The sequence below is a fragment of the Tamandua tetradactyla genome, chromosome 6 (assembly GCF_023851605.1).
Source record: "Tamandua tetradactyla isolate mTamTet1 chromosome 6, mTamTet1.pri, whole genome shotgun sequence".
In the NCBI taxonomy this organism is placed as follows: domain Eukaryota; kingdom Metazoa; phylum Chordata; class Mammalia; order Pilosa; family Myrmecophagidae; genus Tamandua; species Tamandua tetradactyla.
Genome location: NC_135332.1, coordinates 172,419,209 through 172,446,000, shown reverse-complemented (window position 1 = coordinate 172,446,000; position 26,792 = coordinate 172,419,209). Strand labels below are relative to the sequence as shown.

The 26,792-nt window shown below is 42.0% G+C and overlaps 2 long non-coding RNA genes and 1 other non-coding gene across 8 annotated transcripts in view; 2 read left to right on the top strand and 1 right to left on the bottom strand.

The window, feature by feature from the left end:
- The window catches only part of LOC143689048 (uncharacterized), a 102,088-nt gene that overhangs the window by 58,818 nt on the left and 16,478 nt on the right, over positions 1-26,792 (bottom strand). For all 4 annotated transcript variants that reach the window (XR_013178506.1, XR_013178504.1, XR_013178505.1 and 1 more), the window contains 4 exons: positions 12,558-12,604; positions 12,351-12,408; positions 9,472-9,696; positions 8,189-8,285 (listed from right to left, as the gene is read on the bottom strand). This is a non-coding gene — a long non-coding RNA (uncharacterized LOC143689048). The remainder of the gene's footprint in view (positions 1-8,188; positions 8,286-9,471; positions 9,697-12,350; positions 12,409-12,557; positions 12,605-26,792) is intronic.
- LOC143689049 (uncharacterized) lies at positions 9,723-20,831 on the top strand. 3 transcript variants are annotated; one of them, XR_013178508.1, is made up of 5 exons: positions 9,725-9,796; positions 10,786-10,865; positions 13,125-13,265; positions 13,836-13,919; positions 20,665-20,831. It is a non-coding gene; the product is annotated as an uncharacterized LOC143689049 (long non-coding RNA). The 3 variants fall into 3 exon arrangements; XR_013178510.1 differs by having other exon boundaries at positions 9,751-9,796; positions 10,789-10,865; XR_013178509.1 differs by lacking the exon at positions 10,786-10,865 and having other exon boundaries at positions 9,723-9,796; positions 20,665-20,829.
- LOC143689306 (U2 spliceosomal RNA) lies at positions 11,197-11,387 on the top strand. Its single transcript, XR_013178748.1, has one exon. It is a non-coding gene; the product is annotated as a U2 spliceosomal RNA (small nuclear RNA).

Here is a 26,792-nt window from a genome sequence, read left to right as displayed (position 1 = left end):
TCTGGGCAGTGACTCAGAGACACAGTATGTAAAATGGGGTAGGGAGTGTGAAGATGAAAGTATCACAGAATTAACTCTTCTAGCTGATTCTAGGAACCATCCAGAGCTTATATGAACATGATCACTCATATCTCTTCTTGCTACTGGTAAGGGGGACAGTCCCTTTCTGTCTTTGGCACATGCCCCTCCATCTACACGTACCACTTCAGTAATTTCTGTTCCTTGTTTGCTTTTAAGCATCTTTAAACGGACATTTTCATTTTCTGTTGATGGGGGAGTGCTGACAAGACCACAACACCCAGAGTAAGTTTTGTCTTTTGTTCCTTTTGGAGAGGCAGCACCACAAAGCAGTTAAGAATGAACATTCTGTCACCAGAATGCCTGGATTTGAGTCCTGCTTGCCAGCTATGTGTTCTTGGACAAGTTACTCAATCTCTCTCTGCTTCAGTGTCCTCATCTGTAAAATGGGGGTGGTAACTAATTATATAGCAGTTTATTATTAGATTATTGGAGTATAACACTGAGAATAGTGGCTGGCATATTTTAACACTCCCAGCTTCAGTGGTGTATCAACCATTCCTTCCAAACTGACAGCATTCACCCTGCGAGGAGTAATGATAAATAAATAAACTGTTCTCTGTGTCATCAGATCTCCTGTGGTGGTTCAGCACACGTTAAGAGTCAAGACTCTAGCAGCTTTCTGATTGGTCTCCCCTTCGTCTAACCCTGAATAGAGCTGATGCACATTTTGCAAAGCCAAAGAAAAGGGGCAAACTGAGGTAAGGGGGCAGAGTCAGACTCATCTACCAGGGCGTACAGAAAGACAGCTTTCATTTCAAGGAAACTGGGCCCTTCACCCCCCAAAACCCTTCTCTGTTTGCCTCACCAAGGGACCTCCTTTTAAAGATATTTATTTTTCTGGAGGAAATATCCATTTAAGACATCAATTTAGAGAGGACAAAAGTTCAGAAATTGGAGACAAAATTCAGATCCTGATTCCAAACTCCCTTTTCTTTTAAATATTATGTTTTCCTTGAAAGTAACCTAACCTCAGCTTCCTCATTTATAAAGTAGAAATAATTATACCCACCCTACAAGTATCATCGCAATACTTGAATAAAGGAAACATTTTAAAAGTGCAAACAGTACTTGGCATGTTGCAACTGATCAAGAAGTATCAGTGTCCTTTAAATAAAGGACATGAGAGGATTCTGCAAATTTTACTTTGCCATAAATCTGATAACCAACCAATCAGAAGCAGGTGAGACACCCTCCTCTCTCATCATGGCTTCCCTGTAATACCATGGCCACTTGCTCTCCTGAGAGCCAGCTCTTGGACAAGAGGATGACAACAGCACAAGGCAGGTTTACTGAATGTTCACTATGAGCCAGGAAATTTGCTAAGGGTTATACACAGGTTATCTCTTTTTAAACTGCTCCCAAATTCTGTGAGGTAGGAAAATGTGATCATCCTTATTTTGTAGATGGGGGACCAAACTCAGGGAGGTTAAACAACCAGCTTAGGGTCACTCAGCTGGTCACTGGCAAAGCAAGGAATCACACTCCAGGTCTCCTGTGCTGCACTGCACTTCTTAGAACACACCAGAACACAGAGAGCCCTACTGATAGTGACAGTGATGCTTGTGATGAGGAGACATAGCTGTGGTTTTCTGGAATGGCCCTGAAGTCAGCACTGTCTTTTGTGCCTCTCTTCCCCCAAGCCCCCTTCTTCTCCCCTTCCTTCCTGGAATCACGGACCTGCTGTCATTTTTATTCTCCCCCTGATTTTCAGGGCTTCTTGTCAGGAGAAGGCGGTGGCAATTCCTGGGGAGGGGTCCTTGGGACTCCCATGAAACCTTTCAGCTTCATCCTCCCTGAGGGGGAGACATAGCTGTAATACCCTTAGTAAAGAGGTAGCGGCCTGGGTTTGAGTCCATAATCTGTCACTATCTACATGACATTTTGCAAGTCACCTCACTGAGCTGTAGTGAGGGTTAAGGCTCAGTTAAGTGATGCCTATCCTACAAACCCTGTTCCTTGAACCGTGGCTGTGATAGGCTCCCCTCCCTACCTTCTCCCCCCATTATATTCTCTCTCTGAAGAGATTGTGCTTCTGCTCTCAACATCATTCCATAGGGTGTGGTCTGCAAGCCCCAAACCACCTCACCCCCTGGAAACTTCTTCCCAAGACTTGCAGCTCGCCTGGTCCCCACCATGGTGTCAGTCCTTTCTTACTTGACAGCAGCACAGCAGGACAGCATAGTTCCTGAGTGTGCATCCAAATCCCCCGAAAGCCTTGTTAAAACCCAGGTTGCTGCACTCCCACCTGCAGAGTTTCTGATTCAGTAGTTCTAGGGTGGGGTTGAGAATCTGCAACTCTAACAAGTTGCCAGGTGGTACTGAAGCTGCTTGTCCTAGGACCTCTTTGAGAACCACTGGTGTCATCCAGTAGCATTTCACAAGCATCTGCAGCACAGGGAGTATGCATTCAGGCTGGGCCATTCCCAGCACTACTACTTTCCAGCTGCGCAACCTTGGGAAATCAGTTTCTTCCTTGCCTCTAAAATGGAGATGGCAACGGTGCCTACTTCATTAGGTTACTGCAAGGACTGAGGGAGCTCCTGCACTGGGTCCTCAGCTCTGTGCCTTATGCTTAGTGAGTGCTCAATGAGTTCTACCCTTTGCCCTTTACCAGCCCACAGCCACTGCTGCCCACAAGAAAGAACATCTACTGGCACTGTACAATGCATCTTTATCCCTGGAGCTGCCCAGAGCCTGAGAGCTAAAGGGCCTCAGAGGACTGCCTTGCAAACCCCATCAGAGGAAAAGAAAAGGCAGGCTGCAGAGCAAACTGGTAATTAAATAATGACATGGAGCCAAAGATTTCCATTCGCTGAGCTGTAGCTGGGGAAAGGCAAGGCTCCTGAGACTCTCACCGTGGGGAAACAGTTCAGGACATGGAGCCAGAAGACCAGAGTCTGGAGCCAGGCTCTGCCAGTTCATGGCCAATAGCCTAGACAAGTTCAATGTAATCTCTCAAAAGTTGGTTTCCTCATCTGATCAATAGAGACAATAATGTTCACCTCAAACTAAACGCACAGCCAGATTATTTTCTAGTTGTGGTTCTTCATGTTGTGAGAAACACAGCAGCTACCTAAATACTTGTGTCCTTTCCACGCTGGACAATCAGGTGCTGCCACTGATAACCTAAGCCCAGCAGAGCTGCCTGACTCCCAATTGTGCTGCCACCTGGATTCTGTTACATAAATGAACCCTCACTTCTGAGAAGGGCCATGTCACTCCACTCAAGCAACAGTCCTTAGCCTGAGCCTGTTTCCAGGAAATGCCATTGTCTTATGTCCCCTACTATGGCCATTCCAAAAGAGTTTAAAGGCGAGGTAGAGTCACAGTCAGTTTGAGCCACGGAGCCTGTGATAACTGCCCATTTTACTTCAAGAAGTCAATTTCACCAGTCACTGGATACGCTTTTAAAGACCTCAAAAAATCATACAAGAAAAACCCATGGACTGTTTTTATCATTTTGTTCCATTTCTCTTGTTTGCTCAGTAATCCTGGTAAATAGCTTTGTGCAAACAGAAACCTTTTAATTCTATTGAGTTCTTGCCTGGGAACACTGGAGACTCAGACTTAAAGTTCAGTGGTAGATGGAGAAATTGCTCTGGGTTTAAACTTCCTTGTAAATGAGCTCATAACAAAAATGAAACACCACCACTAACCATTTAAGAATTTATTTGACAAATGTCAACCCAGTGCTTACAGAGAGGCAGTCACAGGTGTTGGAGATACAGCTGAGAACAAAGCAAAGTCCTTGCCCTCATGAATCAGATACCTAGTCAGGGAACTTCCTAGCTGACATGAACATTGACTGAAGAGGCTTTGGCCAATGAGCACTAGCTCTGTCTCCACCAGTAGCTTAAGACATATTGGTCAAGGTATGAGTGCAGGAAGAACAAGACTTAAAGAGACATCTACCTCTTTGTTCTTTTGCTGTGTCTAAAGAGATTATGCCTCTTTTCACAGATCAGGAAATAAGTGATGGAAAATATTTGTCTAATTCTTTTAAGTTGGTGACACTATACAGTGCATTCATGTATTTATTTATTCACTCAATGAATCAACACATGTTCTTAGGACTTTGTATGTCCCAGATACTACCAATATAGTAATGAGTAAAACATGCACTCTCCCTTGAAAACCTCCTAGGTTAGTGGGAAAGATAATTACCAATCAAAATGATAAGTTCTAGGAGAGTGAGAATAGCAGGGCACAGGGGAACAAGAAATGTAAAGCATGCCTGCTAATATGGCTAATATATACGGGTACAATTCCAAGTGCTTTATATATATTCATGCAATCCTCACAACTACCCTATTTGGTGGGTAATATTACTAGCCTCACTTTAAAGATGCAATATTAAGCCTCAGAATTATTAGCTGATTGGCCCAGGGTCACACAGCTAGTGTCAGATTTGAGAAGGGAATCCAGATGGTCCATTGCTTCTCCAAGTAAATTATCTGAAAAGTGTATTCTTAGAGGTGCAATGAGAGATCAACCTTTCTGAACGTCTGTATCTCTTGCTCCTCAAAAGCCCCGAAACACAAAACTTCTCATCCAACAGGACTCATTTCATATATGAGAGAGGGCAGCAAGAGGTTTTCCAGGATTGGGTGCCCAGAAAGGTCATACAGAAGAAAGATAATAGAATGGAAGGATAAAAATCTAGTTCCCCACTCAAGCTCTGTGTCTTCTTGGTCATGTTACCTTTGATAACTGCTAGACCTTGGGTTCCGGTTTCAGTTCAGAGGTACTAGTGATCCCAACCTCAAGCCATGGAGTGAGGTGGTCAGACATAAGTGTGCTTTATAAACTACCATATGGAAACTATATTTTCCTCATTATTAGCATTATCATCATCATCATCATCATCATCAGAGGCTTGTCCCAAGGTAAGCATTCAAGATGTATTTGTTGAGTGTGAATTAGATTAGGGAACCAGATTCCTGAGCCCAAGATCTTGAAGTTATTATAGCCCAAAGCCCTAAAGAAAAAGAGAATCCAGAAAAGTTTGATTATGGAAGGGAAATTGTTGCTATATCAGGACAGCCAATTCTCGCTGATCTGGTATGAAGCAGGTGCCCCTCACAAGTCCTGTGCAAAGACCCACAGAACTTTGCCAGTTTAGAGTTTTCACACTACCCTACCAACCCTCACTGAAGTATTATACCCAAGGTCATTGAACGATTCAGTTTGGGGCACTGTCACCAACATTAGCTAAGCTGATAAATTCTGTATCAGCATCAATGCAGTTATACAGCCTTTGCCCTATGGTTTTATATTTTCAGATACTCTTACCTCCCTAGTCTTCTTCATTCTTTTTGCTACACGACCCAGGTAACTAACTTTTCTTGCTGGCTTCCATACAGTCACATGTTGGCACTGTTCACAGTCTTAGTGCCAACTAAGTTTCTGTTTTCTTTGATTTCTAGCCAATAGTTAGCAACTTCCTTGGTTTAACTCCCAATTGCTCAAATAAATAAACCAAATGTTAATTTGCTGCTCATTGGTTAAGATTAAGTGCAGAGATGGTGCAACCGGAAATATTAATGTTTTTCTAATCATCCACAGTAGCACAAGAGTTGGGTTTTGTTTTGGTTTGGCTTAGTGAGAGGAAGGAGATGTCCCTTCTTTAATGTCCATTGCCTCATTTGATTCTCCCAATAGCCAGAGCTGAGGAAACCAAGTTCAGAGCAATGAAATAACTTGTCCAAGGCCACACAAATCAGAAGTAGCTTAACTATGGCTAGAACTCAGTAACTTGATTCCCAATTCAATGAAACTTGTGCCAGTGGGAGTCTGACTTCATTTCCCATCATGTCATCAAATGGAATAATAATAATACTTTACATAATATATTTTCATAGCACAGAACATTTTCTGATTCAGGGGTTTTCATAGCATAGTCAATGGAACAGATGCTAAATAAGATGCACTAAAAGAAAAATTTCTGTGGTCAAACATATCTGTAATATATAACATTATACCTCCATCTTGGAGAATCACAAAGTTGATTAGCATTCTAATGGCTCTGAGAAGTCCTGCTTTATGGTACTTAACTTTTTTTTTTATTTTGACAGCATTTTCTCAACATATTTGACCAGTGGACATTATTTTATTAACCTCTACTGATTTTGTTTGAAACTACTGTTCTGGGAACATGGTGTTGGAAATGCCAATCCAATGATCCTCAGTACAATCCCAAATAGAAAGCAGAATGAGTATTCTTGCCTTTTCACTTTCTTCCTCTGTAAATCTCAGGGAAATCATCCTCAATTCATAGATCTGTTGTAAAAATTAGAGCCCTTCTGTAGGAAACAGAGAGATGGCTGCCCAAGGATGTTTACATCCTAATCCCTGAAATCTGTGAATATGTTTCTAAACATGGCAAAAGAGACTCTGCAGGTGTGATTAAATTAAGGATCATGGGATGGGGAGAGTAACCTGGATTACCCAGGCGATCCAATAGGAACACAAGGGACCTTATAAAAGGGAGGCAAAAGGTTATCATCAGAGAGGGAGATGTGGGAACAAATTCAGAGGTCAAATATGTTGCACTCCTGACTCTGGTGATGGATGAAGTGGCTGCAAGCCAAGGAATGCAGGCAACCTCCAGAAGCTGGAAAAGGCCAGGGAAGAGATTCTTCCCTAGAGTTTTCAAAAAGAACACAGCCCTGCTGACCTCTTTTAGACTTCTGACCTCCAGAACTGCAAACTAATAAATCTGTTTTTAAGACCCTAAGTTTGTGATAATTTGTTATAGCAACAATTATAAATTAACACACACACTCTATTGCATATTTATTCTAAATAGTCAATCTATCTGTCGACTTTTCCCAACCTTCACCACCACCCTCATGTAAACTTCCATTACCTCTTGCCTAGAATACTGCAGAAGCCAATCAGGGCTTCCCATATTCATTTGACCGCTTCTAGTGTTTACTTCACACTTCAGCCAGATTTTTGAGAAACACAAATCTGGTCATGCCACTGCATCTGTAGTAAAGCACATCACTGGCTTCCAGTGGTATTTTGGATGAAGAGCTCCCACGAGACCCAGCCTGACTAGGCCTTACTCACCTTCCCAACACAGCTCTGCCCTCGCTCTGAGCACCTGTCATCTTTCCATACCTTGTATTCCTATGTTCCCTCCTGCCAGGGAGTCTTGCCCATGCTTTCCCTTGTCTGGGATTCTCCTCCCTCTTCTCATTGTTTAGGGATTCCTAACAATCCTTTCTGTATCACCTCATTGTCATGACACTCATTTATCCATAGATTTAGTCATTCATTCATCAAATATCAGCATACCAATGTACATCAAGGAGTGTTTCAGGCCTTGAATATATGGCAAGAAACAAAACATCAAAGTTTCAGAGCTCACATTTATTTAGAGAATAAATTAGAAAAAATAACATAGAAGATGTTGACACATGCCAAAAAATAATAAAACAAGGTGGGGGAGAGGGAGTGCTTAGGATGGATAGCTGCCTTTTTTATACAAGCAATCCAGGCAGGCCTCTCTGATTGGTGACTTCTGAGCAGGGGGACTAAGTCATGCAGCTATCTGGAAACTGAGTGTTCCTGGCAGAAGCAATAGTAAGTACAAAGGCCCTGGGGTGAATGTACATTCGAGAAAATACAAGGAGGCCCAAGAGACTGGAACAGGATGAGTGGTGCTGGGGGGCAAGGAGAAGTGGCTCAGGGAGAGCTAAGAAATGTGTAGGTGAAGTAGAAGAGTGGAGAGGACTTTGGCTTTGTTCAATGAAGATGAGAAGCCCTGGAGAATTCTTAATAGAGGAGTGCTGTGATCCAAACCACGTTAACCACTGACTCTAGCTGTTTATGAAAAATAGATTACAGGGAGGCAAGAGTGGAAGCAGGAAGACAGGCAAGATACTGTGGTCTCTGAGTGAGGAAGATGGCATGGGGATGGTGAGAAGAAAGTGGATTGTGGATATATTTCAAATGCAGAGCCAATCAGATCCCTGGTGGACAGGATGTAGGGTATGAAGAAAGGAGAGGAGCATGGAAGACTGAGATTTTGGGCTTGAGCAATAAGATGAATAAAATTGCCACTTCCTTAGGGAAGATTTCCTTGGATTAATAAGCTCACCTCTACCCTTGTAGCCTTTTACAGCATCTTTTACAGTTCATTTCCCCTTCAGAGGTCAATAGGAGGCTGGCAGAGTGATGTAGTAGAAGTATAACTGCTAAAGAGAAAGAGAAAGGTGGTCAGAAGACCCAGTTCTAATCTCAGCCTTGCCCCTCTATTTCTGAGAAAGCCTTGGGCAAGTCCCTTCTCTCTCTCAGTCTAGTTTTTCTGATCCCATCTAACAAAGGGTCAGACACTACAATTTCTATCATGCATTTCTGGCCATCCATGAATTGTCTAAGTGGAAGCTATGGCTTTTATCCTCAGGAATGTGTTCTGCAGCACTGTCCAATACACATACGTTTGATTAAAGTGTCCCATCACCTCACATAGGTTAAGTCCTTTAGGTATGCAGAAAAGAGAAATGTAATGGTGTCTGGAGTCACCAAGAAAGGCCTCATGAGGTTTCCCTTCTTCCTCCTTCCCAGTGGCTATAGTTAAAGATGAATATGGTGGGTTTTGGTGGAGAAGAAACAACTTTTCTGACTCTCACTAATTCCAAGCCATCTGGCAAGACTTAGTAGCAGCTTGCCTCTTTCCTGCTCTGAAATAAGGACCGGTGAGCAAAAGTCACTTGCTCTTCTAGATGTCATCATCCTCTGGATCTCACTTTGTTCACCTTAAGCAGTCCTTTTTCCTTCCAGTTAGAAGAAAAAACATTTATCATATGGCCACAACATAGGAAGAGGTCCACAGGGCTTCATGACTGCTCTCTCTGAGTTTTCTCCCATGGAGTTCTGCTAAGCAGCAAACAATTTTTAGTTTCAGTTCATTCATTTTTGTTTTCCACCTGGCTTCTCAGGGCAAGAATCTACCCTGAAAGCTTCTCCCCCTGGGGACCATCCACACCATCACTGGTTTCCTTGGTGCAGGTGTTCTAAGAGTCCCCCAATGCTGAGACCCTGTTCTCCCCTTTCTTTCCCCAGAAGAGGTCACTGCCTGATTAATAAAAACAGTAGCTTTACCCTAGTCTCCAGCCCCCCACTGACATTCCATCCACACTCCTCAGTGGTAAATAATCAAGCTCAAAGAAGTTACTCCGTCTTTCCTAATATTCTTGCCATTGATTCTATTAACATTGCAATTGTGAAAAATATTCATGGCACTATCTGATTATCACCCCATTAGTTTTCCTTTGCAAAGACCACAGCATGACATTCATTTTCTCCTTAAAATGTCCCTCTGCTGCTACTTAGCCTAGTATATAGATGAGAAGACTAAAAGACAGAGATGAAGTGGCTTACACAAAGACTGTCAACCATACAGGTTGAGTGAGAATCCATGTCTCCTGATAGCTAGTTCAGGTGTTGAAAGAAAAAGTGTCAGTTTCATTTGCGGTGCCACCCTTCTAAGGCTTGAATGACTGGAACTTTGTAACAACTCAAGTTGAAAGACAAGAGGGGAAGTGATTTGAAAGCCAATGGTCCAGCTAGAGAGCAGCTCAACATTCTTCCCAGCACCAGGATTCCCTACAACCAAACAATGGAAATGACGTCACAAAGACAGTGGCCGCAGAAGGCCACCAGCCTTACAATCTGTCATGGGAATGGGATCAAAGAGCAGGCTGAGGTACTAGGGATTATTTGTCACAGAATGTAATTTCCGAATCCACAGTATATCAAGTAAAAGAAAAATAGGGGAAGGGATTTATTAAAAGTCTACCAGAGGCTTATAATAACTGGAGTCAGAGAAGACAAAACTATGATTCTTACCTTTGAATTCCTTGGTACATAAACAGAGGACTCAAAATCTCAAAGGCAAGAATCATAGTCAAATCCAAAATCCCGGAAGCAGGGGGATAGAAGCATTCAAAGGGCTAAGTCCTTGACATTTGCTGAGCTCTGATTACCTAGGGATGAGGAGAGGGTGGATCTAAACCCTCTGACATCTTTGGTTTAGGAGGCTACTGCTTTCCAACAAGACCACTATACAAAAAAAGAGATTTTGTACCAACAGGATAAGCAGCTGGATGCTGGACAGCTCCCAAGAGAAAAGTCAATCACAATCCCACATACATGAGGTTGGTGGGCATCCTTGTAAGTCCAATTGTTCTTCCAAAGAGTCCTGGAAGCTATGGAACACTCCAGCATCCTTGGTCAATATTAATATCTACAGTTTAAGAAGAACCTAGTATAGATTAAGCAAGGCAGTAGGTGCTATATACCTTTGTAATTACATTTAATGTTCACAAAACCATGCAAGGGATAGTCTATTAATTCTATTTCACAGATGAGGGTCCTGTGGCTCAAAGAGGCAAGACTGTTCCAGGGCCACAACATACAGTTAGAAGTAGAACCCAGATCTACTTAATTAGGCAAAGCTGCAGCTCTTTCTACTACCCAGCTCTGTAATCTCCATGGCTAGAAACCTGTATTTCTACAGCATAAGGAACTTCAATGGAAGAGGGAAGAAGACCCCAATAGGGTCAAATTGGAGAGGACACTGTCGATAAGGGTTTGAACAAAGTTGACATCTGAAGTTACCCCAAACATTGAAAGGGAATTAATAAAATAGTGGGATAATCCTAAAAGTGTATCATTCCCACTTTCTACTTTTAGTAGGATAGCTCAAACAACCAGTAGAGAAACATTCATTGAACAAGACACTGTGTTAGGTGCTATGGAGGATGCAAGAACATGTAAGCCCAAATCTTTCTTTCCTGTCATTCAAGCATCTTGAAATCTTACTGTTTTCCTATATACTTGAAAAGGGAGCTAGCAATTTGAATTATATTGGTTCAGATATAAATTAAAGGGTTCCAGGGAGGGATAGTCAGGAGAGGTTCATAAAAGAACTAACCCTGAGCTCTCCACTGAATATTAGTTTTAAACAAGTGAATTGGAAATGGGAGGGCATACTTGGAGGGGGAGATGATAAAAGCCAAGGCACAGAGACAGAAGATCAATCCAGCTAGAGCTGAGAGTTTATAAAATCACATAGGTTGAGAGAGAGAATTAAAAAGCAGGTTGATCGCTTCTCAGCCTTTTGGCTAAGATCAAGTGTAGTATCTGTTTTTATCAGTTTAATATCTGATACGTCCTCTATCCAAGGACAATATATTAAATGGATTTTTGGAATTAGGAGATGGAATAGGAGCTTGCTCCGTCCACTCCACGCATCGACCTGGTATTTCAGTACTTCCAGGAATGGTGTACCCTCTCTCGGGGGAATAAAAAGTGTATAAAAAGTTAAAAAAAAAAAAAAAAAAAAAGCAGGTAGAGTCTTTCTTAAATTTTGACCTTGATTTCTAAAAGGAAAAAATGCCCTGTGTGTTCCTGGATTTGGCTCTGACTGGCACAACACAGAGCCTACCAGACTCTCAATAGCGTTGATTTAGGGAAAGCCTGGGAGGGCTTGTTTGTATTGATGAACTAATGGTTATAAAACAAATTTTTCTTTAAAAAAAAAAAAAGACAGGTAGAGCCATGCATATACATGGATTTGAAACCTAGGTAAAGGAACCTGAGGTTTCTATTGCATTTGATGGAAATCTTAAGATTAGTTAAGGACATGTCTAGTACCTACTCTGGTTGTTGGAGCCTAGTGGTTATCCATGTGTCTACTAAGTGAATGTCTGAATGAATGAATGCATGAGGCAAGCAGGACATGCTGGCATGAAAAGAGAAAGAAGACTATTTGAATGGTAGAATATGACAATCAGAAGACTACTGCAATAGTAATTTGGATGATACAGGATGGTGTAAGTAAAAATAGAAAAGTTACAGAAAGTATGGAGCACATGACAAAGAAGCATAAAGGAGGAAAAAAGAATATTTTTAAATCCATCATTATTTCCTGAATGATAATTTATGCTAAAAATGGAGGAGGGAACCTTCCAATGACCCCAGAATTCAGTAACACACAATCTCACCAATGGAATGCTTAGACATGTCTCTGGCAGTCCAAAGAGGTAGGCAAGGGAAAAAAAGGAGAAGCAGAATTGAAAAAAACAGAAAAAGAAAGAAAAGATATTTAAAAAAAAAAAATACAACTTTGGAGGTAATGTCTCACCTTTTCCTAACCATGTAAATGATGCTCAGTTAATCTGTGGTAAATGAATAAATACAGAAAAACTATGCCTAGTTTCCAGATGGGAAAACTGAGACTTTAAGAAACCAAATACCTCACAGTGACTTGACTCCTGGTAAACTGATTGTAAATACTTCATTTCTTCTCTTAATCTATATGGCAAAAGAAAAGAGAAAGAGGGATAAAGAAAATGATGCAAGTCTTACCTCCCTAAATGTCTGGTGGGGCTGTGTCATGGCTAAGAACCTTGGTTGCACATACACATTAAGCTTTTCTCTCTGCTACAGGCATGGACACTTACCTGCTTATTTAGGTGGATCTGCTTTGAATGCTGATTCATTTTCTCTCCTGCAAGGAAGTAAATTGTTTTTAAAAATGCACAAGCTGCATATATATATATTCGGAATTTTTTTTAACAAGGCTGTGTTAGGTCAATAAACACCCATTTTCTCCATTTCTTCTCCTACATCACTCAGTCATTAAATTCCAGTAGAGGCTAGGGAACGCTCACCCAAGCCAATAAGCCCAGAATTACATAAAGCTACAGTCATTCCCATGAAACAAGACCTCACGGTTGAGAACAAGTCCCATAGCCTTGGCAAGAGCCAAAAACGCTGAGCTCCCACCCCTCAAGGACCAGTAACCTGGGAGAGGGCATGGATGGGGAGTTCCCTGTGCCTGCAGCATCTTTCTCCATGGTGCAGGATTTGTCAGTGGATTGGCAGAGATTTAATAAAAGCTTTATGAGTCCCAGTGGAGAACAAAGACTCTGGGCCACAGTCGCCTTCATAAAGACCAGCTGTTGCCATCAGTCCCTAATAAAGGTTGAACAGAGAGGTTAGCTGCATTTCTTTCTTACATCCATCAGGTCTGAGGACGCTCCATGGAGCAATGTTTCTTCATTGTGATTCACTTGGGCCCTCCGAGTTATGCTGACAAGCTGGGGATGATCCAGAAGCAGCCTCCACCAAAATGGGACACTTCTTGGAGATTATTGCCTGGGAAATATGTGAGCATTTTACACTGCAATAGCTGGTTACGCCCTACCAAAAGTTCACAAGGTTGCCATCCCTTCATCTGTGCCACATCTGCATTTTCCTCAATCCTTCTGCAATGCAACTGCTCAGCCTTTCTCCGTAAGCAAAAGGGCTTCTTTTGGAAACCAAAATCCAGTGTTAATGAAGTGAGCAAAAACTGTTGTGGACCAGAGCGACCTGACAGCAGGGGTGGCACAATGGCTCCCCTCAGTCCTTCCAGCCACCGAAGCCCCCAGGAGAGTCCATCTTCAGGAGTTTCTTCTATTTACTCCAGTTCACCCAACTAGAGTTTACCTCTCTTATGTGAACCATGAAGTTAAATATATATACACACACACACACACACACACACACATATATATATACATACACACACATACATATATTGGGAAGCATTGTCATAGGATATAGATTATTAGAGGAGGAAGCTGGTAAACTTTGTTGAAGAACAATTAGGCAGTACTTTGCAAAAGCCCTAAATAGTGCATGTCTTTTAAACCAGAAATGTCACTACTAATGATTTATTCTATGCTAATAATTAGGTGTGAAAAAAATAAAAGAATAAGAGTAACATCATAGTGTTGGGAAAACTGGAAACAACCTATCCATCTACAAATAGAGTTTGGGTGAGTACATTATGGTCTACTTGTATTATGTTATATTCAGTAGTCATTTAAAACGGTGTAAAAATCGATTCATGGACCAGGCAAGAAGTTTATTCTAAGAGAGGGGAAAATTACTTAAAAATAATAGTTGGTGTAGTATTGCAATTCTGTTAAAAAATATATAATACATTTAAATAGTAATATACTTATAGATGTATATCATGAAAATCTGTGCAGTAATGGTATAGGAATAGCCTGCCTTTTCTTCTCTGGTGATGGTATTACCCTAAAAAAAAAAAAAGCACTTCTGAAGTTAGGTAAAGCTAAACCCCTAAGCATAAGGGAGGAAGTTTTCCCTGAAGTAGAAGGTCCTTCCTGGGGTCCGTCTCTCTGCAGAAAGCTCTGTCTCTTAGAAATTAAGCATTAGATTAATTTCCTGCAGAGCCTTTTCTCCCTTAAGATTCCTCCCTAAAATATATATGAGACTTGTAAGCCCTAAGAGTGAGCCAGCTACAATAAGAGTATGTCAAGGAGTTTTCATTGAATTCTAGGTCATTTTCTTTGTGCAATTTCTTCGGGAGTTGTAAAAATCTTTTCAAAATCCCAACCTGTTCCTGAGAGCCAATAATAATGACAGTAATAACCACCATTTAAAGGGCCAGGTGCTTCGCATCCATTACAAACGCTCCTCCCTGCAGGTGGGTGAGATGCGGGTAGACAGGGATCTCCAGGTTATAGGAAATAATAGCTGACATTTATGAGCACATATGCTAAGCCAGAAAGGCCCCTGATTATATTTTCATTTAATCTTAGCAAAGACCCTAAGAACTTAAGCCCTGTTATCACCTCTGCTTCACAGTTAAGGAAACTGATGAGGTATCACAGAGAAATGGGGTTGCGTGCCCAAGGTCACACAGGTTGTATGTGGTAAGGATGGGATTTGAATCCAGGTAGTTTGACCCAGAGGCCCACCCCTAAATGGCAGAGAATCAAGAAGAAGTGGCCAATGTATTAAACTTGGAGGCAGAATAACGTTGGGGGCAGTGTGAGGGTGGTATAGGGATTAAAAGATTGAGATCCTCCTCTAACTGCAGGGGATAGAGTAGATGTTGCTGCTCCTGAGTGGCTCTGTCCTAGGCCATGCTGCCGGACCCAGGACTCTCCTCCAATGCCAACTTTGGCTGGCCCACTCTCCAATTTATTGACAGGCTCACTTCTATGGCACTAGTAAGAAATGGAGCTCCACCTGTAAGATGTGTCCTCTTGATCATCAAGACGACACCCTTCCGAGTCAGACACAGAGCCAGGTACTGCAGTCACAAGGCTGAGGTGCTACCAACCTCAAGAGGACTGTGGAGCATTTACTGTGGCAGACATGAGAACAAGGGTCACAGAAGCAGAGAAGAGGGCAGTCTTGCCTCTGTTAGTGGCAGAGGGTATGCCAGCCAGGCAAAGCCAAGTGGATACCCAGAGCTCGGGGGCAGGGTTGGCATGCTAACATACTTTTCAGCTCTCCCAGTGGCTTGGCCTTACTCTTTGGACAAGCCTAAGATGTCCGAGGTGAGAATATCTAAGGCAAACCCTTGAGACCCCAGATGGCCATTCCACACATCATGGTCAGCGCTTTCTCTCTCCCTATCTATCACACTTGTGGCAATGGAAATTGGATATTGAAGGAAATTGGATCAGCCTGAGTCATGGATTGAGGCTGCCTTAAGCTTCAGCACAATTAAGTCCTCCCTCACTTTATGCTGCACATCTTCTAAAAGCAGTTTCAACTCTATCTATACACACAGGCAAACATGCACATCTCCCACACACATATCTTCACACACAGATACCCATGCACACATACATTCTCTTGAAGCAAATATTATTTTAAAGCATTTGAGTGCAGTGATTTCTCTAAAGCATCAGATCTGTGGGCCTATTGAACCTGAATTACTGAAACAGCAATTTTCCTTTCAAGCAAAAAGCAGATTAGAGTTAATACCTATGGGCCGGATGCCATGTAAGTGAGTAAGGACTGTATATGGACTGTGTCAAATTGAACCCAGTGCATGACTGATCCATAATTGTGCTGGCTAAGAGCAGTTAGCCTTGTGGCTCCAGCTACTCTAATATTCAAGCACTGTGTTTGAGCTAATGGCAGAAAAAGACACAGTGTCATTCAGCTTAATTGGGCAATCATTAGGACTTCCTCACAAAAAGCAAGCAAGCAGGGAAGTTGCAGCTGACCTCCCTAGGGCTGTTTGGGGGTCTTGAGTCCAGGATAAATATACACGAAGTTACCTAACTTCCCAGCCTGATCTAATTAGTAAACACCTTCAAAGGGATCAAGCTGACTTCTGAGACAAAATCGGCCACACACAGCAAAGGTGGGCAAATAAATATTAAAAGGGCAAATTTTGTGGAGGTAGGAGGACAAAACAGATTAGGAACCGATAGGAGTTAACTTTGTGAACTCTGTTGTGCAATTGCCCTTGCCCTTGCCCCTTCCGCTGGACAAACGTGCCCCTTCTCCTGGTGCTCTTAGCCACCCAACCCCAGAAGGAATTGCCTACAGGGCAGGGACCCCCTTAACCTGGCCATAGCCCTGATCAGAGCTCAGGTTACTCAATACCATGGTTGCTTTAGACGTTAGGCTGAACGAGGTCTATTTAAGGGTCCAGAGCAGCACTATTTAACAAACTCTTACTAATTTGCAAATGACTGCTAAAGTGGTTTGGTTAATCCAATATGGTTTACTCTAATTGACTCACACTCAGACAGTGATATTTCGGGCAACATCAGCACGTATCAACTACTTTTCTGTAGAAGACCAGCCCAGTCTCCAGTATTTTTTGATTCTTCATGACTTTTCAGTGACTTGTGGCCAATTATCACACAGCTCAGAACAGCAACTAAAACGACCAGGTCATGCGAAGGCTTCAAATGCATCAAAGCACACACTGCACAAATGAATCAGGTCCACCCCACCATTATCACTTTGGTAGGCCCTAGAACAGAAATATTTCATAACTGGATTTAAACCTAGGAGCCTAATTTGGAATTGGAGTTTAGTTCTCTAGAGTGGTTCAGACAGGGAGACCAGTGTGAGCTTCTTAATACAATTCACATCAGAGAGGAGATGCTGAATGTGAGACATGATGGTGGGTGCTAACCACTAATAAGCTCACTTTATTCTCACAGCAAATCAGCCAACTAGGTATTATCATCCTCATTCACAGAGGAAGCTGAGTCTTAAGTATTTTGGGTGGATTACACACATTTCTGTCTGTTTTGTTTTGTCATTGTCGCTTGTTTACTTGATTTTGATTTTTCTGCTCTACCATGTATACACTGATCATTCACTCAGCAAAAACTGCAAAATACTTGAAGGTAAGGACCTTGTCTCTTTTTTTCTCACTATATTTCCAACACATAGCTGGGTGAATGATCAGTGTATACATGGTAAAGCAGAAAAATCAATCAATTCATTCATTCATTTATCAGACATTGGAGATACAGCAGTGAACAAGATCGAAAAGGTATCTGTGATCATGAGGGTTACATTTTAGCAGAGAGAAATAGTCAATCAATATTTATTGATTAATTAATCAAGATATCAATAAATAAGCAAGCCAAAACAAAAGCTAGGAGGGAAGGAAGAAAAAAAGGAAGGAAGGAGGGAGGGAAAGAAATCATCAGAAATTGGTAAGCCATGGAAAGACCTAGAACTGGAAGATGTAAAGGATAGAGCAGGGTGTGGTCTTGGATTAGACACTCAGGATAGGGTTCCTGAAGGAGGTAACCTTTCAGCTGAGCTCAGAATGACAAGAAAGAGAGAGCTGTAAGAAGATCAAGTGTAAGAGACCACAGGTAGAGAGACTGCAAAGGCCCTGGAAGTAGGAATGAGTTTTGAGTATTCAAAGAACGGAGAAAAGGCCGTTATATGCCTAGAGCAGATTTGGGGCGAGGAGAGAGTGGTCCAAGATGATGTCAAGGGGGCAGAAACCAGATCACATAGGGCTTTGTAAGCCAGGGTAAGGCCCATTCATCAAATACTTGTTGAATAAATAAATGCACAGGCCTTGGGGCACTGCGGGAATCCAAGTACCAACCACTTTTTAGAAATTAACAGTTGTGTCAGAGAGACAAAAGAAGTGCACATTCTTTCATTCAAGAAACACTTTAAGGAGGCTCTATAGTGTGCCAGATGCCATGGCAGACAGAAGGGATGCGGGGGTGACTAAGGTATGCTTCTTGCCTTCTACCAGTTCACAGGTTTAAGGAAAGAGGCAAGATCACAGCGTTGAGTGGCAAGTTCTTTAACTTGCAGAAACACTACCTGAGCATAGGGAAAATATTTAGCTGAGCCTAAGTTAAGGAAACTGTTAAGACAGCAAGCGAATTGCAGCCAGTGTAAAGAGTTCAGAGATGGGAGTGGTCTCCATAGGCGAGAAAGGCCAGGGACATTTCTCACAGAAAAATGTGAACTTGAGCTCAAGCTTTAGGAATGAGCAGGACCTGGAGATAAGAGCTAGGGCTTCCAATTGGCATAACAAATGAGCACAGGTATGAATCAAAGGTCAAACCTTAAGGAGGAATTCTAAACTCTCCACAGCTCCTTTCCTCCTAGCCAACACCTTCCTCGCACACACACATATAACCCTCTGGGCTCATCCTCTCTTTGTGCTGAAACACAACTGAAATAATGTGTTAACTATCCTCCAAATGCTTAACATGCTAGTACTCTGAAATGAAAGATTGGTCCTCACTCCAACTAGGCAGACCATATACAACTTCCTGATGGTTGGATATCCCCATCGACGGAATTCCCACTTGCACTGGGTGTCCCACTATTGGACAGTTCTTTGGCAGAAATATTCCTCCTTAAAAGCAATGGAAAGGTTCTTCCATGATGCAACTAATCCTTGATCCTAATTTTTTCTCTAAAGTATATTAGTCAACTATTGCTGGCTAATTACTATCTCAAAACCTTAGTGGCTTATAAAATAACCATTCATTTTTCAATCATGAGTGCATGGAACTGGCTAGAAGGCTCTGCTGCATGCTGCAGGCTGGCAGGGGTGGCTCTGTTCCCATGTGTCTTATCCTTCTCTGGGACAGGCTCAATGGGGCAAAAGTATAACAGAGCGAGTGAAAACACAAGATGTCTCTTACAGTCCCAGAATTAGCACTCTGTAACTTTTACTGATCAAAGCAAATCACAGCCTAAGACCAAGTAACAGGGGAGTATATTCTGCCCACCATAAGGCCCTGGCAAGAATGTATGTAAGTTGTAGTATAAATTGTGGCCAATTATTCAATCAACCACAAAAGTCACAGAGGATTCATCTCATTTCTCCTACTAATGAACAGCCCATCAAATCTCAGAAGATGGAGCTCAAGCCCTCTTTACTTGCCAGGTTAAACTGCTTTCATTCCTTTGCCAACAAGAATGAAATCCCTTCTCTTCACCCTGAGCTGAATACATTTCTAGTTTGTTAATATTTCTGGTTAATGTTTCTGACAATAGAATCTAATAACTATACAGTCTTCCAGTGTGGCTTTGCTAGTGAAGGGCAGTAGTTGCTTCTATTAAGTTGTAATGGATAACAAATTGACCCAAAAGTTAACTCATAATCCTAGAGGTCAGCAAGGCAATTCTTCTGGTCTGGAATGGGCTCAGTTGATCTCAGCCGTACTTGCTATAATCAGCTAGAGGACTGACTATTAGTAGATTGATCTAGGCTGGCCTTGGCTGGGACATCTAAGGTCTCGTTCCATATCATCTCTTTCTCCAGGAAGCTTAGAAATTGGTCTCAGGATTCCTAAAAGTCAAGTGTGTAGGCTGCGCACAGTTTCAATGGTGTACATCAGTGGCTCTTCAATTTTTATTTTTCAAGTAGAGTTCTTTTTCTTAAAGATGAAATGTTACATGAAAAGCCAACATGAAGAACAGGTAAATATGGGATTACTTTAGTGGGAAGAGGAGACATTCCTGAAGCCTTTCTTACTCAACTTATCCCCCTTGGATGCCATGGAACAAAACTAGAAGACCACTGTGTAAAACAGATGTTTTTCAAACTTTGATGAACATGACACACTATAAAAAATAATTTTTACATTAGTGGCCCAGAACAGACACACAAAGGAGTAACTGAAACAATTCTTTCTCAACAATACTTAACACTTATAAAGGACAATGCACTCTGATAGTCTCTATTCTATTCATTCAATTGTTTGAAAATTCGTCATGAACTACTAAATTGATTTTACCACCTACTAAAAAGATCATGACCCATAGTTAGAAACCATTGGACTAAATGACCTCTTGAAGAATTCTTTAACTTTTAAACTCTAAAAGTCTATACTTCTATAGGTTCCATACCTTCAATTTTCACTGTTTATTCTCAAGGCTGAGGGATGGTAATGTACACAGCCAAAAACAGGGGAAACTAAATTCTAGATAAGTCATAAAAAATGGAGATAACTTGGCCTCATGGACATTAATAAGATTAGTAGATCAGACTGGTGAGGAAAGTTTTCTCTAAAGTCAATTGCCTAAGTTCAGATCCCAGTTCTGCCAATTATAGGTTGGTTACTTGGGCTCTCAACCTTCCTTTCCTATTACCTCTCCTTCTCTCCCCCTCTTTCTCCCCCTCTCTTTTAATGAGCATTTACTGTGTAGCAAGTACTGTGCCAATTATTTCATGTACATCACTCATCCTAATCCTCATAGCAGGCTGATTACAGACGTTTTGTTATTCCCATTTCACAGGTGAAGATTCTGAGTCCCCACAACAGTTAAGAGGCTGAGCAAGAGTGTGAACCCCGATCTCTCTGACCTTTGAAGCCTAAATCCCCTACCACCTCCAATTCAACTCCCATAAATAAACAGATGTAGATATAAAGATCATCAGTACAACATAGGACACTTGCTATGTGCGGCACCTATGTGATATATACAAACAGCATAAAGTAGTGATTAAGAACACGGGCTTCACTGTTGGCCAGACCTGGAACCGAAGTCTTGCTCTGCCACTTAATAACTGTAAAGATCAAGTGATAAGAGAATCAGAGGGATACACGACTTAACATAAAGTTTATGTAAAAGGCACACACATCCCTCATGGAAAGGCATCTCAGAGAACATCCAGACATCTAATCCAGTCCCCCTACTTTGCAGATGAGAAAACCAACATGGGGTGGGGATAAGAGCATAAGAAATTTCTTTTTTGAGTCCCACTGGAAGGAGAGACAGAGCCACCCCCACCCCCCCAGGTCTGTGCTCTTTCCAGCACCCCACCCAGGCCACCTCTCTCTATAAATGTGCTCAAGTTGTCAAACAGTTAATCCCAAACTAAGGGAAATGGCTGCCCAAGATAAGGCAGATCCTTGCAGAGGAAAAAAGTCCACCCCGTTCTGAGATTTTCCTCTAGCTGCTCATTTGAGGAGGTCAAGAAAAGGGCAGGGGAATGCACTCATGACGTGACTCCTGGGTCTCCACACCCAGGAATGCAGCAGAGGTTTAAATAAATCAGACTGTAGGCAAGAATTCAGACAGTCTCCCCCACATGTTCTGTGTTTTCCTCCCTAGTGGATACCATCAGCTGTCTTGTTGCTAAGAGACTGGAGTGGGTGAGAAAAGCCAAAAGCCATATTTTTAAACTTATCTGCAAAACTGGTTTTGCCTTTGCTCCCCCCAGGGGTTCAACTTCCTCAAGAACAGGATATTACAACCAGGCAGACGGAGAGAGTGAGAATACATTTTTTCGAGAAACGGACTAAGCTTTTCCTGGACACTTAGTGTCATCCAGCAGAGTCCAGGGAGATGCCAATTCTAGGTCTGATGCAATGTTTGGAAAAGAGCTGCAGAGTACACATGACTCAACAAAATATTACAATTTGCATTCCTATCTCTTGGGAAGTTGTACTTATCAGCACCAACAAGTGCCATGAGGCCAGCAAGAATGCTGAGCTGAGTTTGTCATCAGAGAATAAAAAAGGAAAAAAAAATAACAAGAAGGGGTTGTGGGGAGGTTGAGTATTTGAACAACTCGGGGACTTTCCTTTTCGGTTGCATTCCAATTGGACAGACCTAAACCTGGCAAAGCCATTCCATTGCTCAATGTCAGAAATATCCACCTGGAATGCAGAACATGTGAACTTGGACACCCCCTGCAGTTTCCCTGTGTGGCCCAGCATGCAGTATTCACTATAAACACCCCAATAGGAGAGCAGAGGCAGAGCCCAGAGCTGGGGTGAGGCTGGGAGGTGGTGTAGTTCATATAATGGAAGGCAGGAGACACAAAAGCTAAGGCTTTCAACAGTATTTCTTCCCCAAAATCCTTGTACAGGCTCACAATGCATTCTGATGAGCCAAACAGGGATGGAAAATGAGCCCATGGGAACAGGCTATCGGAATTTTTTTTTTTTTTTTGCCCCAGAAGAAAGCAAGAATGTGAATCAACTTCTCCCTTCTCTGGGTTTGCACTTGGCAGGCTGAGACAGGGGGAAAAAAGCACTACAATCCCCTATTTCCAAAGACTGCTAACAGCAGATACATACCGACATCAAATACCCTGACCTCCTCCCAGCCCAGGGACCCCTCCCACCAGGGCTCAGGCAGCCAGGCATTCCTTGTCCTACTCAGCATACCCCAGGCTCAGTTAGACCTTGCAGCCTGTTCCAGAGCTCCATTTCCCAGTTGCAAAGAAATGTTGGTTGGCAAAGCATTCTGGGTAATCATATGCAAATCACATCATGTCCCCTACCCCGCCTCCAAACCCAGTACAGAATAAAGGAAGACATCTCAGCTGATTGTGCCATCAACAGGGGAGAAAAAAAAACAGGCAGAAGGTGCTGTGTGTGAGAATCAGGAACAAACTGGTTTTAGAAAATAAAACACCTAAAATAGATTGCATTTTTACAAATAGTAAGAACATGATGGCATAGCCCTATCTAATTTTCACAACAACCCATGAGGGATTTACAATACCTTTTCTAATCATTCCCATTTAGGAAATGAAGAAAGACAGGCTGAGTGTTGCCCAAAGTCACATGAAAATTGCACTGGGGAGCCAGGAAGGTAACTCAGGAATTTAAGCCAGGAGCCCAGGTCTGGACCACTATGCCCTCCTACCATTTGATTACTATTTGATTCCCAGTGGAACCCTCAGTCAAATATGTGATTTCTAATATGTGAAATGTGTGGGTTTACAGAATAAGCCCAGAAATGCCTATTCTTAATCTCTCTCCTCCTCTTTCCCCGCCCCCAGCGAGCTGTAGGGAAAGGAAGTCTTCGCTGTGTACATGGGTCACAGTCCCTAGAACCATCTCTCAGATTGCCTTCTGATAACACCTGGCGCCTAGTCTTCCTACCTCCAGTCTCTTCGACATCCTCCTTACTGCTCCAGACTAACTCTTAAGACAAAACTCAGACCAGGGCATTCCTCAGCTCAAAAACACTCCATGGCTCCTTTGTTCCCTATAGAACAAAGTCCAAATTCCTTAGTATGGCATCAAGGTCATGTACAATTAGGCTTTCATTTGCCTTTCCAGGGTTTCAGTTCCTCTGGCTCTGAAAGGCTGTTATGTTAAAGTCACATCAAACTGTTTCATTTCCCCACAAATCTTGCCTTCCACATTGACCTGCCTCTGCAAATGCTGTACCCCACCAGGAATGCTTTTCACCCCAGGTACTTGGCAGATCTGGACCCACCCTTGAAGGACCAATGCAGACATCATCCCACTGCCTTCCACCAGCCCTAAGACAGGGCTGCTTCCTCCTTGTACCCTCAGAAAATTCTGCTTTTGCCTCTATTTGAATAAGGCTACTACTCTCTGACTTGTTCCAACACTACTTGTCCATTTTTTAGGACAAAAAGGCCAAAAATTACCTGAATTCTGTGTCCATAAATCCTTCACCAGTTGCTTACCACCAGTATAAGTCAAATTACTTCACAAAGAGCTTTCCAGATGAACGGTCCCTTTATTCATAACTAGGGTACTTATCTGACTCTTGATGCAGTTTTCCACATTTACGAATTGGATACACAAAAACATTGGGTATACACAGCATTCACAGATATTATTTGGTGGGAGAAAATAGTGGAGGGAGAGATCCAGGCCTTTCAAAGTTTAAGAAGGAGAACAGAAAAGATTTAAAAAGAAGGAGAAATAGAAAACTTAGGATGTTTCATTATAGCTACAAAGTCTTTCATGTTGGTGGTTATTCTGATGGAAATTGTGAGCAGAGGAAGTAGACACACTTTTAAGGCTGTGTTCCTCAGGCTGAGAGATGGTCACTTATCCTTCAGACTCTTCTCCCAGGGTCCCCAAGGTCACTGTATTAGTCAGGATTTGCCAGGGAAACAGAACCAAAAGGATTTTATATATATATAAAATATATGTATACACAAATATATATACACAATACAAATATTATGAGATTTCATACAGGAATTGACGCACACAACTGTGAGGATAGGAAAGTCTAAATTCCGCAGGGCAGACTGCAAGCTGAGAACTCCGATGGTTTTCAACAGATTCCCCAGGAGAAGCTGGATGGCTGAAGTAGAGAAGAAAATTCTTCTTTCTGAATACTGAACTCATCATTTCTCCCTGTAAGGCTTCAACTGACTGGATGAGATGTCTCTCATTCCTGACGGCAATCTCCGCATTGTAGATGTAATCAGCCACAGATGCAATCAACTTACTGAAGATTTAAATCCATTAAATATTCTCACAGTAACAATTAGGCCAGTACTTCTTTGACCAAACAACTGGATATCATGACCTTGCCAAGCTGACATAGGAACTTAACCATGAAAGTGACCCAAGAGTCATAGATTCCACAGCTGCAAAGGACCTTAGAGGTCAGGTACACTAGGGGTCAGTACTTAATCCTGTTAGGATTGAGTCCCTTTTTACTGCTCTCAAGGGCCAGCAGTGCACAAGGAGGAGGCGTGCTAGAAGTTGTAGGCTCCGATTTCAGCTCCTGATTGACCATCTGTGGCTTTAAACAAGTCACCTAATCTCTTCAAACCCCTTTTTACATCCAATGGCCATCATGAACATTAAATCTGACAAGGTATGTGACTCACTTAGCATGGTGTTAATAAACCACTGCTAATATTAGTAGTAAGACAGAACAGTCTTTGATGAGATCCATCCCACCTACCCCTTTTCTCCTTTCCCATTCTTGATTTTCCCCCGAGACAGAGACTAAAAGAGGCAAAAAGCACTGGGCATAGTGGCTGGCACACAGTAAGTACCAATAAATATATGGGAAATGAATGAATGAAACAAGCCTGAAAAGGCAAACAATAGCAGAACACAAAGAATAATGCCATTCTCACATCAGATGCCCCTTAAATACAGGTATGCTTTGTCATGGGCTGATGAAAATGGTGAGCACCACCAAGTTAAACTGTGATACTGATTACTGAGCCTTTAGGAGTCTCACCCAAAGAAAATTAACAGCCTTAGTCAAAGCTTACTTGTGGAATAAACCTTTATAAGTACATCAATGCCTGAATGAGACAATTTTGAATTGAGCAGTCTTTGCATTTCCAGCAAAAATAACAAACTTTATTAATGTTCAGATATACCACTCTGTATGATATAGCAGTCAAAATAGCCTTGGAAGTCCCTATTACACAGAGGATGAAAATATTTCCTGCTAAAAGAGTGATGATTACTCAGGCCAGCTGTCACAGATGATGCAATCTTTCACACAGGACAGCAACTAGTTGAAATAACCCCAAACCACTGTTACCCTGAATCCCTAATTGCCCATCTGGGTTTGTGGTTCTGATATACCAAAAAGATATGAAAAGTAGCAAGTGGAAGGACTGTTCAGATAAGATTCTAGCATATGGTTGTGTCGGTTTGGAAGACTGGCAGGTAAGCTGGAGACCAGGCAACCAAGCCGAGTGAGACAAAAGGCAGGGTGTTCAGAATTGGATTGTCTGTCCTTTAAGCTCTGCAGATGGAGAGAGGTGGAGAGGGGTGGGGTCAGGAGATAGGATCACAGTATCCCTGACTTCATGGAGGATCCCATTATGGTTCTGATTACAAACTATGTGCACTGATGTTTTATTTATAGAGGCATCATTGTGTAGTGGCCGGGACATCAGTGACCTTAGTTCTTCACAGTCAGGTAAAATTCCTTATGTAAACTGAGGCGAGTCAATTCTACCTTATTAGACAAAAGGGCTGGACCAGGTGATCACATCCCAAACCACAGCTATGGTTTCCATAAAGGGTTTTGTAAGTTATCTATGTTGAGACAAGGTTTGATCCCAAATATATGACACAGATATAACAATGAGTCTCATTTATCCAGATTTGTATTTTTTTATTAATTAAAGAAAAAAAGAAATTAACACAACATTTAGAAATCATTCCATTCTACATATGCAATCAGTAATTCTTAACATCATATCCAGATTTGTATTTTGAGTAGTTAGTAAAAGAGTTATTCAATTTCTTCCTTGTATTGCATAAAACTCAAAGAGTAATGCTGTTCTCACATTAGATGTCCCTTAAGTAGTAGTGTGCTGTCATGGGTTGAAAAAAATGCAATCACCACCAAATTAAACTCTATATTGTTTATTCGTCTTTAGAAAAACTGCTAAAAGAATATGATCAGCATTCATTTCTAGCATCTGACACTATGTAAAGCACATGGTAGGTAAATCTTTGTTGAGTAAATCAGAAGCTCAATGAAATTCAATTTTGAGTTGAGGTAAAGGAGATCCTTCTCTAGTGAACACAGGACAACTTAAACGGGTCAATCAATCACAGCCATGCCATTCTCTCACTGTCACAAACCCACCCACCCCTGCCCATCTATTTCTTATGTTAGTTAACACTACTCATTCTCTATGCAATGCCCTTCCC